Source organism: Anastrepha obliqua, chromosome 2, assembly GCF_027943255.1.
Source record: "Anastrepha obliqua isolate idAnaObli1 chromosome 2, idAnaObli1_1.0, whole genome shotgun sequence".
Classification (NCBI taxonomy): domain Eukaryota; kingdom Metazoa; phylum Arthropoda; class Insecta; order Diptera; family Tephritidae; genus Anastrepha; species Anastrepha obliqua.
Window position 1 is genome coordinate 43,782,233 of NC_072893.1, and position 16,134 is coordinate 43,798,366.

The following is a 16,134-nucleotide window of genomic DNA, read 5'->3' on the forward strand; positions in this document are numbered from 1 at the left end:
TAGAGAAATTCCCTGCTCCGACTCCCGATTCTATCTTCTGGAGCTGTCAGTGAAGACAGAGGTATCAGCATCGGTGCATACCTTCCCTTCGTTCCAATTCTGCGTACTTGAAAATATTGCCCTGGCACGATCCTCAAACTCCATTTCACAAATAGAAAAATTTGTATGAACTTCAGAGAAATCGTACTAACTTTGAACCAAAAATGTGTTTCTCTTCATGAGATTTTTCCGGCAGGGATGCATCCCACTCAGCCGTTTTGTCGCACACAATTAAATTTGGGAGCAAATTGCTTTCGGACGATTGCTGCTACACTCACTACTGCAATTATTGTCATTTTGGTATATATTTTCATGCATACACACACACATTCATTCACCCATACATACGATTTCTTTACATGCGTGCACATTTATCTCTCTGCTCACCGCCTCTAATCGTTATGTAACGCATTTGTTGCTCGTTAAAGCGCGTTATTACTTTGGCAGGGTCGAGTTATTTGTTGTGGTCCCCTGGTGTTGACTGGAAAATTGCGTTGGCTGGTGTATTTTAGTTTTATGCGTATCAAATGGTCTGCTTTGAATGCTTCGCTTCAGCCATTTTTAACAATTTTTTGCCGGCAACGAAGCGTAAAAATTCACGGTTATCAGAGACACTTGTGGCAAATGGCAACTACCATGTGGGACTATAAGTGTGTATGTGTGAGTAGAGCTGCTTAAATAAAATGCATTTAAAACCAATTGCATCAATACAGAAGACATTGAACTTTGAAAAGGCGGTGTATTAAAAATAAAAAAAATTAATCCCAGTAAAAAAGATACCATGAATGCTAAGGCGATTATTTGAATTGTAACTATATGAGCCATTCTCTTAGTAATCCTTCTTCGGAGAAGCTTATAGACAAGGTTGAGATTGAAGTAATTGACATCAATAAAATAAAATAAATAATTGGCGCGTACTTTTCTGTTAGGTGTTAGGCCGAGCTACTCCTCCTATTTGCGGCATTCATCTTGATGTTGTCGGCCAAATGGAGGGAGCTACATTTTTATACCGACTATGAACGGCAAATGGTTTTTTATGAGGAGTTTTTTCATGATAGAAATACACTTGGAGATTTGCCATTTGTTCCCGATGGGCGACCTCTATTGGAAGAAACTTTTTCTATCATTTTGATGTTTCATGCACGGAGATTCGAACCTACACACTCACACATGGTAGTCACCCACCAATCCATTAATCTACGGCGGCTTATCGAAAAAGTAAAAGTATACTTTATCAAAATGGTTGGGTTAGATTAGGCTAGACGGGCGGAAATAAAGGGAAAGAAAGAGTTCATTCGGAAATTCTCGAAGAGGTGGTTTCATCAAATCTCATCTAGCTTCTAAAAAATCAGTGTACGAAGCAACTAACATAGGAGCCTTATGTTCATATTGACCATAGTTCTAATAGGGTCCTAGTACTTACCCGACATTCACTATATTCCTTTATTAGGAGCCTCAGCACCGTTCAGTCCGCTGAAAGAAAGTTCCTTTGTCAGCGAAAACCTTGAATTCTAGTTTCGGTCGATCTAAATTAGACAAGACTTATATTCCTAATAAAAAATCATTTACCGTTCGGAGTCGGCTTAAAACTGATGGTCCCTTCATTTGTGGAACACCATCAAGACGCACACCACAAATATAGAGAGGAGCTCGTCCAAATACCCAGAAAGGGTGTACGCGCCAATTATTTATTTATTTATCATTTTTCATGTGATTTTTCACTAAATTTCCATCTACTGGTAATTTGTATGGAAATTTCTCACTTTCAACTGCATTAGGCTCTTCGCAATGAAATATACAGCTATGATGAAAATAACAAATTAGCAGTATGATTTGACCAGTTTTCGCTACTTTTTTTTGTTTTTTACTTATAATTTTTTAAATATAGTTCATATGATATAAGTTTATAAAATAGAATCAAGTTTCAAGCTTTGTTCAAAAGTAATACAAATTTTATAAATTTCAAAATTTGTTTAAAAATTTTGGGTAGGCAGTTTTTAACCCATTTAATTTAAGTGGAAGTTGGAAGTGACTGAAAATTCTCTATGATTTTTGAAATTTTGTTTCCTCTGATGGTGTTGCGTACTCTCTCCTTGTAATGAATGCATTACATTTTTTTATCCAACTAACCCAAAGAAATAAAGCAACTCATAGCAAGGAAGGGACAACTCCGGCGAAAATGGCAACACACACGATTCCCTGAAGATAAGGCCGCTCTTAACAAAGCTTCTCAGGAACTAAGACGAGAAATAAATAATTTAAAAAATGAGTCAATGAGTCGATATTTATCTGAGTTGACAGCTGATAAAAGAAATTACTACTCTCTTTGGAAATGCACAAAATATTTAAAAAGACCAAACTGTCACGTTCCGCCAGTACAAAATGCAAATGACACCTGGACGAGAAGTGATAAAGATAAAGCTATAACATTTGCAAATCATCTATCCAACACCTTTCAACCGAACGAGAGCCAATCCGATGACTTATATCCCTGCTTAGATCAAGAAACAACTCTAATCCCACATATAACTGTGAGCGAACTGAAAAGAGAAATCAAGCAACTAAAAGACAAAAAGTATTAAAGCAACTACCCAACAAAAGTCTAGTAAGATTAGCGAATCTATTCAATTCGTCGATCCGACTCCAGTATGTTCCAAGCCTGTGGAAAGTTGCAGAGATGATTATGATTGCCAAACCAGGAAAGGATCCACATATTGTTTCTTCATACCGCCCAATCTCCTTGTTACCACAAATTTCAAAACTACTAGAAAAGCTCATTCTAAATCGCTTAAAACCAATAATCGAATTTCGCAATCTGATACCTTCACACCAGTTTGGATTCCGCTGTAAACACTCCACCATAGATCAGATGCACAGAATTACAGCTGAAATAGGAAAATCGTTCGAAGAGAAAAACATATGCTCAGCAGTCTTCCTGGACGTCGCGCAAGCATTTGACAAGGTTTGGCATGAAGGCCTTATCAACAAATTGAACTCATGCCTGCCACTTCAATACAGTGAAATCGTATATAACTGAACGGTATTTTCGCGTAAAACAAGGGAATGAGTATTCCAAATTGCAGAAAATAAACGCTGGAAGATATACCAATACCTCCAAGCACTATGATCGCCACCTTTGCTGACGACACAGCAATCCTCGCAACAAGAAAAACCGCCGAAGTAGCTGCAACTAAACTTCAAATCGCTATAGACGCAGTAGAAAAATGGACGAAAATTTGGCGAATAAAATTAAATAGTAACAAATCAATTCATGTGACCTTTACCAATAAAAAAGTAAACCATCACCCAATAATGCTACTAGGCGCTCCAATTCCATACGCAAATACTGCCAAATATCTTGGTATAACCCTCGATGCTAAGCTACGTTGGAAGGAGTTTAAAAATAAAACGAAGCGAACTTAATTTGAAAATATTAAAAATGAACTGGCTCATTGGACAGAATTCAAAGCTCTCCATATATAATATAACAAAATAATGATATACAATCAAATTATTAAACCCGTGTGGTCTTATGGCGCTCAAATTTGGGGCTGTGCCAGTCAAAATAATATTAACATAATTCAACGATTTCAAAATAAAATTATCAAAAATATTGTCAAAGCACCTTGGTACGTTCGCAATGCAGATATTCATAGTGACCTCTGCATTCCTACGGTCGCTGAAGTTATTAAAATACAAGCAGAAGCCCACTCTATGAGGCTCCAGAGGCACATTAACGAGGAAGCCAGCAAACTTCTCAACACCGCAGGCCTAACCCGACTACTCCAGCGAAAAAACCATATGATCTTATCGGTAGTTAATGTAAAGAAGAAATTTTAAAATTCTCTTCATAAAAACCCCACAAAATTGTTAAAAGCATACTGCTTGTTAGTTTCCCTTAAACTAGTTATAGTGTCAACAAACATTGTGTACCTATATATAGTTAAATGTTTGTAATAAAAAAAAAAAAAATATTTTTATACGTAGAAAATACACAAAATTCTCACACTACTAAACTCCAAAAGTGAATGGGTCCTAGAACAGCATACATACATTTTTTTAGAAATTCTGATTAAAAAGTGTGGCATTTTGATGAAAACTTTTCGAATTTTTATAATTCTGATATAAAGTTTTGAACTCTGGCAGTTGTTGCAGCAAGGACCGTACTTTTATAAAAAAGTAGTAAAAGTTAAAGAAACTAAACGAAGGTAGTGAAAAATGGCCAAAATATCGCATTTCTATTGTTATGATAGTGGCTTTATGTAGCGTATAGCAAGAGTATCGGAGCGATTAACGATGTGATAATTGTATCTAATGGAGGCACAAATAGAAATTCTTGATAGCTTCTTGAGAATTTTAACTCAACCTTAGATTTTATTGAATCTAAAATTTACTCCCATAAGTGCACTGCAGACGATTGCTCTTTAAAAGCCATTAACTGTATTCATTCATTAAATCTAGCCACTATTTGCCCCCAGCATTGGCATCATGCCGCCTTATGTTTGCCATTCAATGTGTCAATAGCAATTATTACATATCAGCACGTGGCTTCTAGCGACAATCTTCCTGTCTTGTCTTGTCTTGTCTTGCCTTATAATTCAAGCGCACACATACTCGCATATTGGAGTCCTCCTACAAAACAAGCTAATAGTAGTAGTTATGCAGATAGTGCGTACATACTTACACATACCCATATCTTATGTTTGAGTTCATCTCTTGATGATGTACCGTATGCCGTCGTCAGACGCCTCTGATATTATATTATTTGAACGCTAGTCGACTATAGTCCGCAGCTATTATCAATGCGCCAGTTTCACGAGAATGTGTCCTAATAGTTTGATCAAATTGCCTGTCAAATAGATGTCATTCAGTCCCCACGGGCGCATGCATGTGTTTGTGTGGGTATATGGCTTGTTTCTTAGGCTGTGCCAGTTGCTATGAAACACTGTTACTTTTGCTGTGAAAGGAAAAGTAAACGTGACAAAAATTTTAATATTGCACAACAACCATCCGGCATCAGCCACACATATACAAGTGCAAATATGTATAAATTGGGCAGTATTGACTGTCAATGCCTTTCCTACTACACTCATACATCGAATTCATATTCTGGCACAGCATAAAACAGTTAGTGCCGATTTACACGCGGAGACATCTGGAAGGGAGACACTGGAAATTCTCTTTTCATGTTTCTTTCGTGGTCACAGGGGCAAAATTGGCTTCAGCAACATTTTGACGTTTACTACTTTAGCATCTTAGGATATTTTCTACAATCCGCTAACATTTAAAACGGAAAACGTTCGTCAACATAAAAAATAATTTGTTGTTTTTTTTATTTACATATATGTTAATAAAAATTTGTGTACTTGAGTAAAAAAAAATTTAATTAAAAATATTTCATATAGGTATAAAAAATTAACTTAAGATTAACTTGCGTATATTAAAATGGGGGAAACAATTAGAATTCAAACAAAAATAAGCAAAAACAAACCTATTTTACTAACAAAAATAATCCTATATTTCCCAGGCAGCGTTCTGATATTTGTCATCATTGATTTCTTCCGTTTGATTGAGAAGCAACACAGAACTCAGAATTTTCTCCCACAAAAGAAAAAAACGAATGAAGCAACTATGAAAAATTTATAAAATTGGAAATGCGAATAAGATGCGCAAAGCGTGTCGCCAGTAGGGGAGACAAAAACCCTTCTCTCTTCCGCGTCCGTCCTTCTTCCACGAACAAAATGTTTTCCTTCTAAATGTTTGCCAGTGTAAATGGCCACTTTTTTCCTTGTTCACTCCTTTCGGGAGTATAGAGCCTCGACAAGACTCAGTCTTGCGTTGCGTTCGTGAATCTATTTTGATTTCTGACAGGGTATGTGATTAGCCTGCCACCACCAGTCCTAAATAGTGGGAATGCCCACCTGTCGTTACGTAGGAACAACGCCTTCTTACTGCTTGGAGCGCCATCTCTGTTTCACATTTTTCTGCCAGAAGCATTGCACAGATGGTTGAGCACTTCGCTAAATTTTGGTGTCTGCGCTATTACCGCGATTGCCCGCTTCCTCTTGCTGGCGCCACTGATGCAAAGTGTAACTGTGTGTTTTCTTTGTTTTTGCTTAATATATTTTGGTAGGCACTAGACTGCCACATGGGCACTTACACCATTCTAAAAGTACAGCTGTTGCAATCAAATAAATGGTAATGATTTTAAGCAGTAAGAAATAAGTCTCGCTTTTTTTTTGTTTTATTCTGCAATATCTTTCCACTTCTTGGGTTATGCGTGATAAGCAAATTTTGACTAAACTTGATAGAGGTGGGGTAAAAACGGTGGCGGATGCTGATCATGTGGTGGTAATAGCATCAGCACTGTATTCTGACACGATCAGTGGGATCATTCAAAGGGCGCTATAGCCTGAGCGTTAGAGCCTGTGACTTAAGTTCGAACCCATGTAAAACAGAACTCATGTTTTTTACCACTAAATACAAGGTGTTAAGTTTTACCCTATCCCTAATTAATGAACAAATTCACTCAATTTCATCCAACGCAAAGTACTAAGGAGTCATCTTGGACTCCAAACTAAGCTGGAAATTGAACTTTGAAGAACGGATAAGGAAAGCAAGAAAGCTCTGTATGCCTGCAAACGTATGCTTGGGTTATTCAACCTTAGTATACTTTATGGCTGTATAAGGCGGTTATACGACCAACTCTATCATACGGATCGGCAGTTTGGTGGAAAGCTCCTGAAAGAGATTACAATATCAAAGTAATTACCAGAATACGAATATCAGCTCATGCAATTACGGTCCATCCATCTAGATCATATCCTAGAGAGGCTCTCAATGCACATTTTATTCCGATAGATCTCCATATCAATAAGATGGCGATGAGTGCATTTAGGTTTAACGAAGCGGGTCGCTGGAGGAACAAAACGTATGATCATGCCAATCTATTATTGCGGCACCTCGGAAAGGACTGGGTATATGGCCTTAACGGTGACATTCAATAAGAATTTTGCAATTCTCTTTCCATCTCATTGGGCTTGGAGTAAGGAATTCTCACTAAAAAACTTCGATAGATGGTCCAAAAATGGATTGTAGTGTTGGAGCTGGTATATATAAGAATTCTCATAGACTTAGAACTGAAAAATCTGTACGTCTTCCTGATACTTTTAGTGCCTTCCAGGCGGAAGAATAAACAGATCAAGCTTGTACATAGTGAGACTAGACAAAATGCAAAATGAGCAGAACATTGTGACCCACCTACAAGAACAAAAGAACGTTGACAATTATGAAACGAAGGGGGGCCTGCAGACTCTCGACGGTCTATCGGCGAACAAGTAGCCAAAATGGGCATCCCTTACAACACACACTGCCATAGCTGCAAACAACCAGAGAAAAAGAAAACGATCTTCTATTTCCTCTGTGAATGCACTGCCTCATGGAAGGAAAGAATGTCAACACTTGGCAAACCACTGTTGGAGAGTTTCGGACATCTGTCTAGGTTAAACGTCAAGAATTACAATAAATAAGTTGGAACGACGATGTGGTAACAAAATTTTGCGAAAACGCTAGTTGGATTCTGGATGAATCGCCGCTTTAACCCAGCCGCGCTGGTTGGTCATTATCTTTCCACACGAAACTATGGAAACTAACAGGCTTGATCGATTAAAAGAAGAAAAAATATTTGAATTTCCATACCATAAAAAAAGTCGTAGGCAAAACTGTCACTGCTCATGCCGCAACCAGACTGTGAAGCTTACGGGCATTCCAGCACCTACGGGCATTCCAGCATCTTCCGAAAGTTGAAGTTCATCTTCATACAGAGTGTTCGATGCACACCTAATCTTGGTCCATTCAGGGCATTCTACATTCATATCCCCTCAAGGGATAGGTGGATGCTGTGCAGCATTTGGATACAGTAACTGCTGAATATGTTCACAGTTAGCGCGAAGTATGACGTAATAGTGGGTGGAGAAATTTTAGTACTCAAGTTCAGACTACCGCACCCCTACTTATACAGTGTGTTTCAAGCGGAGGTAGCCGCAATAAAAGAAACAATTGATTGGTCGCTAACTTTTGCAGTCACTGTCAGTGAAGTAAGTGTTCACACCAGCAACCGAGAGATAACTTGGAACCTGAGCCTGATAATGGTGCACTCGAAACTAGCCAGGGAATGCCTAACTCCTACTTAGACTGCTTTCGAGTACTTTTAAATGGAACTCATTTGGGTACCTGGTTATAATGCCATTTAAGGAAGCAACTGAATGGACGAGCTAGGTAAATCCATGAGATGGTTTCTCTGTGAAAAGAGGGGGTTGAGATTTCCTTGACTATGTGGGTTGCTTCAAGAAAGTTTGGAATCTCATCGAACGCTTGACAAGTACACCAACTTGTAAGACCCCGAGACCCTTGTGGCCACGGGTGTATCGGAGGTGCTCAAGGGAGCTTCTACGGTTCACATAAACGCAACTCTCTAAATTTGGCGGTGTTCTTTTCAGTTACTATTCCTTAGGTATCCATGCCGTGAGACTTGGCATTACTTGTATTTGTTTTGACAGCCGTTGTTTGGGGTATGCGGTGGAATCATTTCCGTAACTTCTCCTCAACTGACCTGCTTCATGGGAGTATAAGATGTATTCATCTTGGCTTTCACTTTCTTGCAACGTCTGCAGATAAAGCAGGTAGGTTTAAGCATTACGCAACAGATGAGTTGAGATTGAGACTACTCACCGTTCAATTTTTTTTCATTTCCATCAGAAATTCACTAACAACCTTTTATCGATGAGATGCTACTTCGTCGTCTGTCAACTTGTATGACACAATACTTGAAACGAGCTGGCAAAGTTCAAAAGAATCGCTCAATATGCTAAGCAAAGTTGCCTTTGGGATCCTCAACGCCATTGGACTGATTTCCATGAACAATTTCTTATAATTTTTGTTGAAGCCGCTACTTCGAAGTTTTTTGGGAATAATCCAGTCTGTGGACGCACTGACCACTCACCATCACTAAATTTTTCTCTACCCCATTTAAATCACTTTTGCAATTCCAAATTCGTATTATAAAGTAATCTCATAATTTTTCTGGTAATAATACTAAAAATTATCGTTTAAAAATCTCATCACTCTGAAAAAAATTGCCAATGAAAATATGTAGATAAATATTCCTATGCCAAGTTAGGCGTTTGTAGGTATTCGATTACTTCAAATTTATTCCCCTGAAAATCGGTATTCTGATTTTTTACCCATAAAGTTATTTGCAGAACTTTATAATATTTTGGGCGGTAGGTGATGCAACCCATTTGAACAACTATGTATGTATATACCTGTACATATGCGGGCATATATTTTCTACCAACACATTTTTGCTAAAATTGCCTATTTACTATTCTGCTTCATATTTTCGTCGGCATGATCCAAATTGGGGCAGAGTAAATAAATAAATGGCGGCACGTGTGTGTGAATATGAAAGAAAAAGCAAATATTTGTTTGTGTGTATATGTATGTGCGTTGCGAGCAGATGATATTAGTGCTCACGTGCCGTGCAAATTCGACTCTATTACTGGGCCATCAAAGATTTTTTTTTTGTGTTTTACTTTTTTTATGTGCAATTTGTAAACCCTCTATGAATATCAATCGCATATTCGATTTGTTCCAAATTTAGCACCTCACAAAAATAGTTTGTAATAAAAAAAATAGTTTTAAATAAACGGAAATTACATACAAATGCATTCATAAATATAGGAAGGACGAATTGAGTCGCTTAACTTAAATCCATCTGTAGGTATGGAAGTATGATTCACAGACTACCTGAACACTACTAAACATTTCTCATTTTTGGAGGGAAACTGCTGCTGAGAGAATTGCCGAAAAGAGCAGTTAAGTTCCATATGAAATTCAAGTGAAAATTCTAGTTTTTATTCATAATGAAAAATAATAACCCCTGGATAAAGCTAATTCTAGCTCATGATCGCATGATAAACTTGGAGATAAAATACAATAAAAAATTAGCGTCTTATACTGATATTTCTCAATAACTACAGAGGCTGTATAAAATATATACAATATTCGACGGATATATGCACCGTCGAAAGTGCACGAGATTCGCTGCGTATAAGCGAGAAGCGCCTACATCTGTTCTTCTACTAAATTATCACTTAGATGCCTTACCGCTCGCTTTATGTTAATAAGATAAATAAACGAATACTTCTATTGAATGCAAAACTTTATTCTAAGCACAAGGGTTAATATTTAATTTATTTATTTAAACTAAAACCCTATGCTATTCAAGAGCAAAGAGATCAACAGGAATATTGATTGGGTCACACATTCTTAGCCCACGCTCGATACAGCGCACGCTCGATAACGAGAACTAATTCAAACCAAGGCAGTTCACGTTAACAAAAGTGTTCACGTTTTGGAATGCCCAAAAAGACTAAGTAAATTTTTAAATCACATTTATTCTTGTTTTCGTTACATATTAATTGAAAACTAAGTTATACGATGGTTTTATTTAAAAAAATCAGTAATCTTTTTTTGTATCTTCATTTTTTCTTAAACTTGAAGCACAGCTTTCTCCCTTAACCGTCTTAGCACACTCATATTATTTTGACCGACGTCTTCATGGCCAGCTCATATTAACGCCTTGTTGAAAATTTCAATTGCTTCAGTCGGCTTAATTTTCTCCAGTTGCTCTGATACGCTGTCATCATCGGATTCGTCCTCTTGTTGATGATCGTCATCTGCATTGCCCTCCTCGATATCCTCGTTCCATTCATGAATGGCTGGTAATTCAATCTGAAATTTTTAATAAAAAAAGTTTTTTCAATACCCACATACATATCTTTGAGCATATCTGCGAACACGAACGAACCTCAGGATTTAAACTACTAAGGAGATCGACGCTGTTGCTCATCAAGGTGCGAAGTTCAGCTTCCCATTTTTCTTTTGAAACCGCCAACGGAACATGATTCTCGGGATCATCATTGTTTACCGTAAAATTTAAAATACTGTTCCAGCACTTAGGTAATGTTGCTTCACCAACACGAAACCAAGCCGCATCCAAAAGATTTATAGCTGTTTTTAAGTTAATTTTTTTCAACGACTCGAGCAAATCAAACTTTGTCGCTGCTATTGAAGCTAGAAGACTGTTTCTGTAATGCAACTTAGTGATTTTTATTGCATTCTGATCCATCGGTTGAATGCGGGGAGTAACGTTTGGTGGCATAAACATTGCCGAAATTTGCCCATTCTCCGTTGTCAGTTCAGCTTCATTTGGGTAAGAAGGAGCGTTGTCGATTAGGAGGAGAGCTTTAATTTGTAAAGCTTTCCCCGTTAAAAACGATGTAACCTTAAAAAACAACGAGTTGACCTTAAAAATCGGACAAAACTTAAAAGCAATATTCACCTGTGGAACAAATAACTCATTTAGCAACATTATATTTCTTTGCTAAAATCGTGACAGATGAGCCTTTTTCTAAAAAGCCGAAAATTTTAGCCTTTTGTTTTAATATCAAGCACACGGGTTTTTTAGAACTCATTTTCACCAGAAAACATATGACGAAACACTCTTTGCAAAACTTACCTTACAAGCAATTACGAATAAAATGGGGGATTCCCCAATTTCAGAACTACTTGAAATCAATGTAAACTACATTCAAATAATTGTTACGTTTATTGTTCATGTTAAAGAGCTTTTTGGGTTTGTTCACATTTTAGAGTAGTCAATGCACAAAAATGCCTCTTCACGTTTTGGGGTGTTCACGCTTTTTTGCGTTTACGTTATCGAGCGTGCGCTATATTCTCATGGTGGTATAGAAATTAAAAAAAAATAGAATTTACGTTTTTTTCGATATTGCGAAAGTATAGAATCTTAAAAATGTGCTGTGAAATTTTTATGCAGAATCTCCCAATATTATAGCTTCTACAGCTCATTAACTAGGTAGAGAGCGGCCCGCGCACTCCTGTACCTCAAATTTTAAACTAATTTTTCTCGAAATGGCTTTTGCCGGCCTTTTGATGTCCAAAAAACAAGAAACTATTAAACCGAATCGTTTGAAATTTTTATATGTTGTTCACAACATCAATGGCTATCGCCCGTACCAGAATCATATTATTATTTCAATTATTTCGTATTTTTTTCATTAAGAAACTGAAAAAAACCGATATTTAGAAAACCGCGTCATTTTGCCAAATTCTTTTTTTATTCTAGTAGCGAGACATACTATAGCTACAGTTATACTGATAAGTAAGTGTTTTAGTTTTTGTGTTTCAGATAAATAGAAGCGCCAAAATGGACAAAACCGTTCAAGTCCAATTTTTCGGGAGCGTCAACTTCAGCGCCATTTTTTTAATTATTAAGATTAAAACAATTTTTTTTTTTTTTTTCATTTTTGTATTAAAAAGCGTAAAAAATTGTAATATCCATTTACTTTAAAAAAGTTCCTGAAAATACCCTATTCCAATTCTAGACTCCTTGACACTGAATAAATCTCGAAATTAGAAAATTTTTTTCCAATTTTTTTCGAAACTTTTCTTCGAGTTTTAATAAATTTTTTGTCAACTTGTTTTTTGTTTACTTCTGATTATACTCAAACGAATTTTCAGAAAAATTTACAACTAAATTTTTATCAACATTTTTCTTTTACTTTTTCCCAATTTTTTCCAGTTTACTTCTGATTATACTCAAAGGAATTTTCAAAAAAATTTACATCAAATTTTGTTTCGAATTTTTTTTTTTTTTATTTGCAAAAGAAGTTAAATAAAAAGACTAAAAAATTTCAATATCGTTTTTGATATTTTTTACTGCAAAAAATCCTGAAAATACCGTAAATCTTCGAACTCTAGACCACCGGGACTCCTTAACACTGAATAAATATCAGAACATTTCTTTCCAATTTGTTTCGAAACTTTTGTTCGAATTTTTTTTTTAATTTTTTGGAAATTTTTTTTCAACTTTTTTTTATTTCTTTTTTTTCTTTTTATTAACTTTTATTTTTTTGTAAATTTGTTTCAATTAGTTTTTTTATTTCATTTTAATTTTTTTGCAAATTTGTTTTCGAATTTTTATATGTAAAGGAAGTTAAATAAATAGCCTAAAAATTTTAATATCGTTTTTAATTTTTTTTATTGCAAAAAAAAAATCCTGAAAACATCTTAAATTTTCGAACTCTAGACCACCGGGACCCCTTCACTTACATAAAACAGATAAACCTCTAGAGCAGCTCTCTAGCCCTCTATACTAACTAATAATATTTTAAAGAAATAAAGAAATAAAAATATATATTTGTGCTATAGATTTCAAGCGCACAGAGATCAGAGGTGACTTTAGTGTATTCACATTTAGTTAGATTTGAAAAAATCTGTAATTTAGCTTTCAAATTACCAGTCGAGATTTTCAAAAAGTACTACTCAAAATTATTTATTATGTTGAGGAATAAGTTCATAGCGGTTTTATATTCTTTTTTATTTTACAAAGATTTGTTTGATGCTGGGCAAAGGGTAAGTATTCATTCGATAGAACTCTTTCACCTCTACAAAATATGTTTATGGTATTTTTGAGTTATTTAATTTTTTATTACTTTGAACACCTGCTCTTCCTTGCTTTTCATCGGGGTCAAAAAGCTGTCGAAGCAGCCCAGTACATTAGCGACGTGCCTGAAGAAGGTGCCACAGGGGAGTCTACAGTACGGAAATGGTTTGCAATGTTCAAAAATTGCGACTTTGATACCGATGACAGTCGATGAAGAACGTCTCAAATCACTTTTTAGGGAAAGGGTTGCCAAACCCCTCGTGAATTGGCGGAAAAAATTAACTGCAATCATAAAACGTTTCTCAATCACCTTCATTCAGTGGCATTTACCGAAAAATTGGAAACCTGCGTGCCCCACGAGCTCAACGAAAAAAAACAAAGAAAGTCTCTTTCAAATTGCTTTTCAGCAACTCGCCCGCCATGGAGCAACATGAGGTCAAAAGCAACGCTTTTTGTACCGAATCGTCAAGGGAGATGAGAAATGGTGCATATACACCAATGTGAAGCAAAGAAAAAGAGTGGGATTTAAGATTTAATTTTTCATCCGAATACGGAATGACTTTTCATTCACGCGACAAATTTCTAAAAAATAAATATTCCATGACTTGTATCCAATTTTGTATATGATTTTTGGCTGCTTAAATACTACAAAGTTAATTTATACCGTAAAAGTTGGTATGCAAAAATTTTCCTACCATCTTACAGATGTCCTTTACGATATTAAAAAGTGAAAGGTGCACATTCTCAAGCCATTTTATACACTCCCATAGACTCACACTTAGGCCAAAGACTAAAACAATTTCTCTGCTGTCAATTTCTATCGTCCCTTTGTAATATAGCTGACATTAAAATGACCCCGAGAATCGTTTAAATTTTCCAACTGAATAGCTGAAGCAACAACTATAGCAGCAATGAAAACAATACCACCAACAATAACAATAACAGCAACAACAACAACAAGTTATGTTGCAGTTATTTTATCAGCATTGACCATCAAGCCAAAAGTAATCACCTTTGCTGCAGTCAGCAGTCAGCAGTTAGCCGTGTTGACGGTGTTGACGGTGTTGGGCCCGCAAGCAATGCAACACAATTATAACAATTAAATGCAACCTCAAGGTGCTCACAAATGTACATACAAATAGACATACGAGTACATAGTATTTCATGCTTTAATCTACCCGCATTCGTTTAGACGGACGATTGCACAGTCATTTGGTCGACTGCAACCTGCTCAAGTGGAACGATTTAATAATTTTCGAAAGGAGTTTAATATAATAAAGCAAAGTAATTGCTTCACACTATTAACGCCTACTCGACACGTCGATGTTTATGTTAAAGCTAACGTCAACTATGACGCAAAATGGCACAGTGCGCTGGTTTATGAAAAGTGTGTCGAAATAAAAAAAAAATTAATTCGCAAATTTTGATTCGCTTTATATCTACTCACTCTATAAAAAATATAATTTATCCGTTCTCTGTTAGAGCTCTCTGAAATAAAATAATTACAATTTTAATAGCAAAAAAAAAACTTTGCTTGGAATCACATTTACGTGGTTCGCACTTCTATTCATTGTTTGAGAAGTTATATTTTTTTTATTCTTTGCCTTCATTCATTTCCTGCTTTTCGTATGGAAAAAACACAATTGGACTTTCACAGGAGAGACAAAATATAATGTGGAAGAAGCGATGGGCCACTGGCATGTTTTTTTTAATCCACATGTAATGCTGCAGTGGCGATTAACTTCAGCACTTGCTAAATCCTAATTACGTAAAGACAGTCACTACCGAGCGTAGTCACAAACGTGAAACTAGCATGCTTAAACCTGGTAGCTCTAAAACTCGTTAGTACTCCTGGCAAACTTTTATTCCACAGAGTTCAATCAATCAATAGTTTTCTCAACGCAAAAATTGATAATTTGTTCGATATCTGCTGGATCTTGCAACATGACATTGTGCCACCAATTTCTCGTTCATTGTTCAAAAGTTTTTGTAAGACAAATCAATACATTCAAACGTTTCCATATTCACCCAAAGACTCGACCACTGCAAATTTTTCTTCTTCTCCAAGAGGAAGTTACTCAACAAGGGAACTTGCCATGGCGGTATAAAAGCGTCCAAGAATGTTCCAAGTGCAGTTAACGAGTTAATATAGCTTCGGAAAATTTCCGAGAATCCTCTCAATCGTTGTGAAAATATGGAGTTGCAACATTGCAAGAAATAATTTTTTCTTGCAACTAAATTTGGTGGTATTTTATTCATAAATAAATGGAACTTACTTGACGCATCTCTTATAACTTTTCTTATCGGGCAAGCCAACTTAGATCAAACGATTTATATGCATGACAGTTTTTTTCTTCTAGTGTGGAATATTAAAACCCAGTTATTTTACGTACTCCAAATAAGAGAAGTTTATGAATTTCGTTACTCTTCGGAGTGGAATATTTCAAAGCCCGGTGCTCTTAGATTACACTTCCGTTGGATTTAAAGCAGAAAGCGCACTTTGATGTATAAACAATTAGTGTATAGTCGATTATTTTAATCGATGTATAATTTTTATTATCAATTTA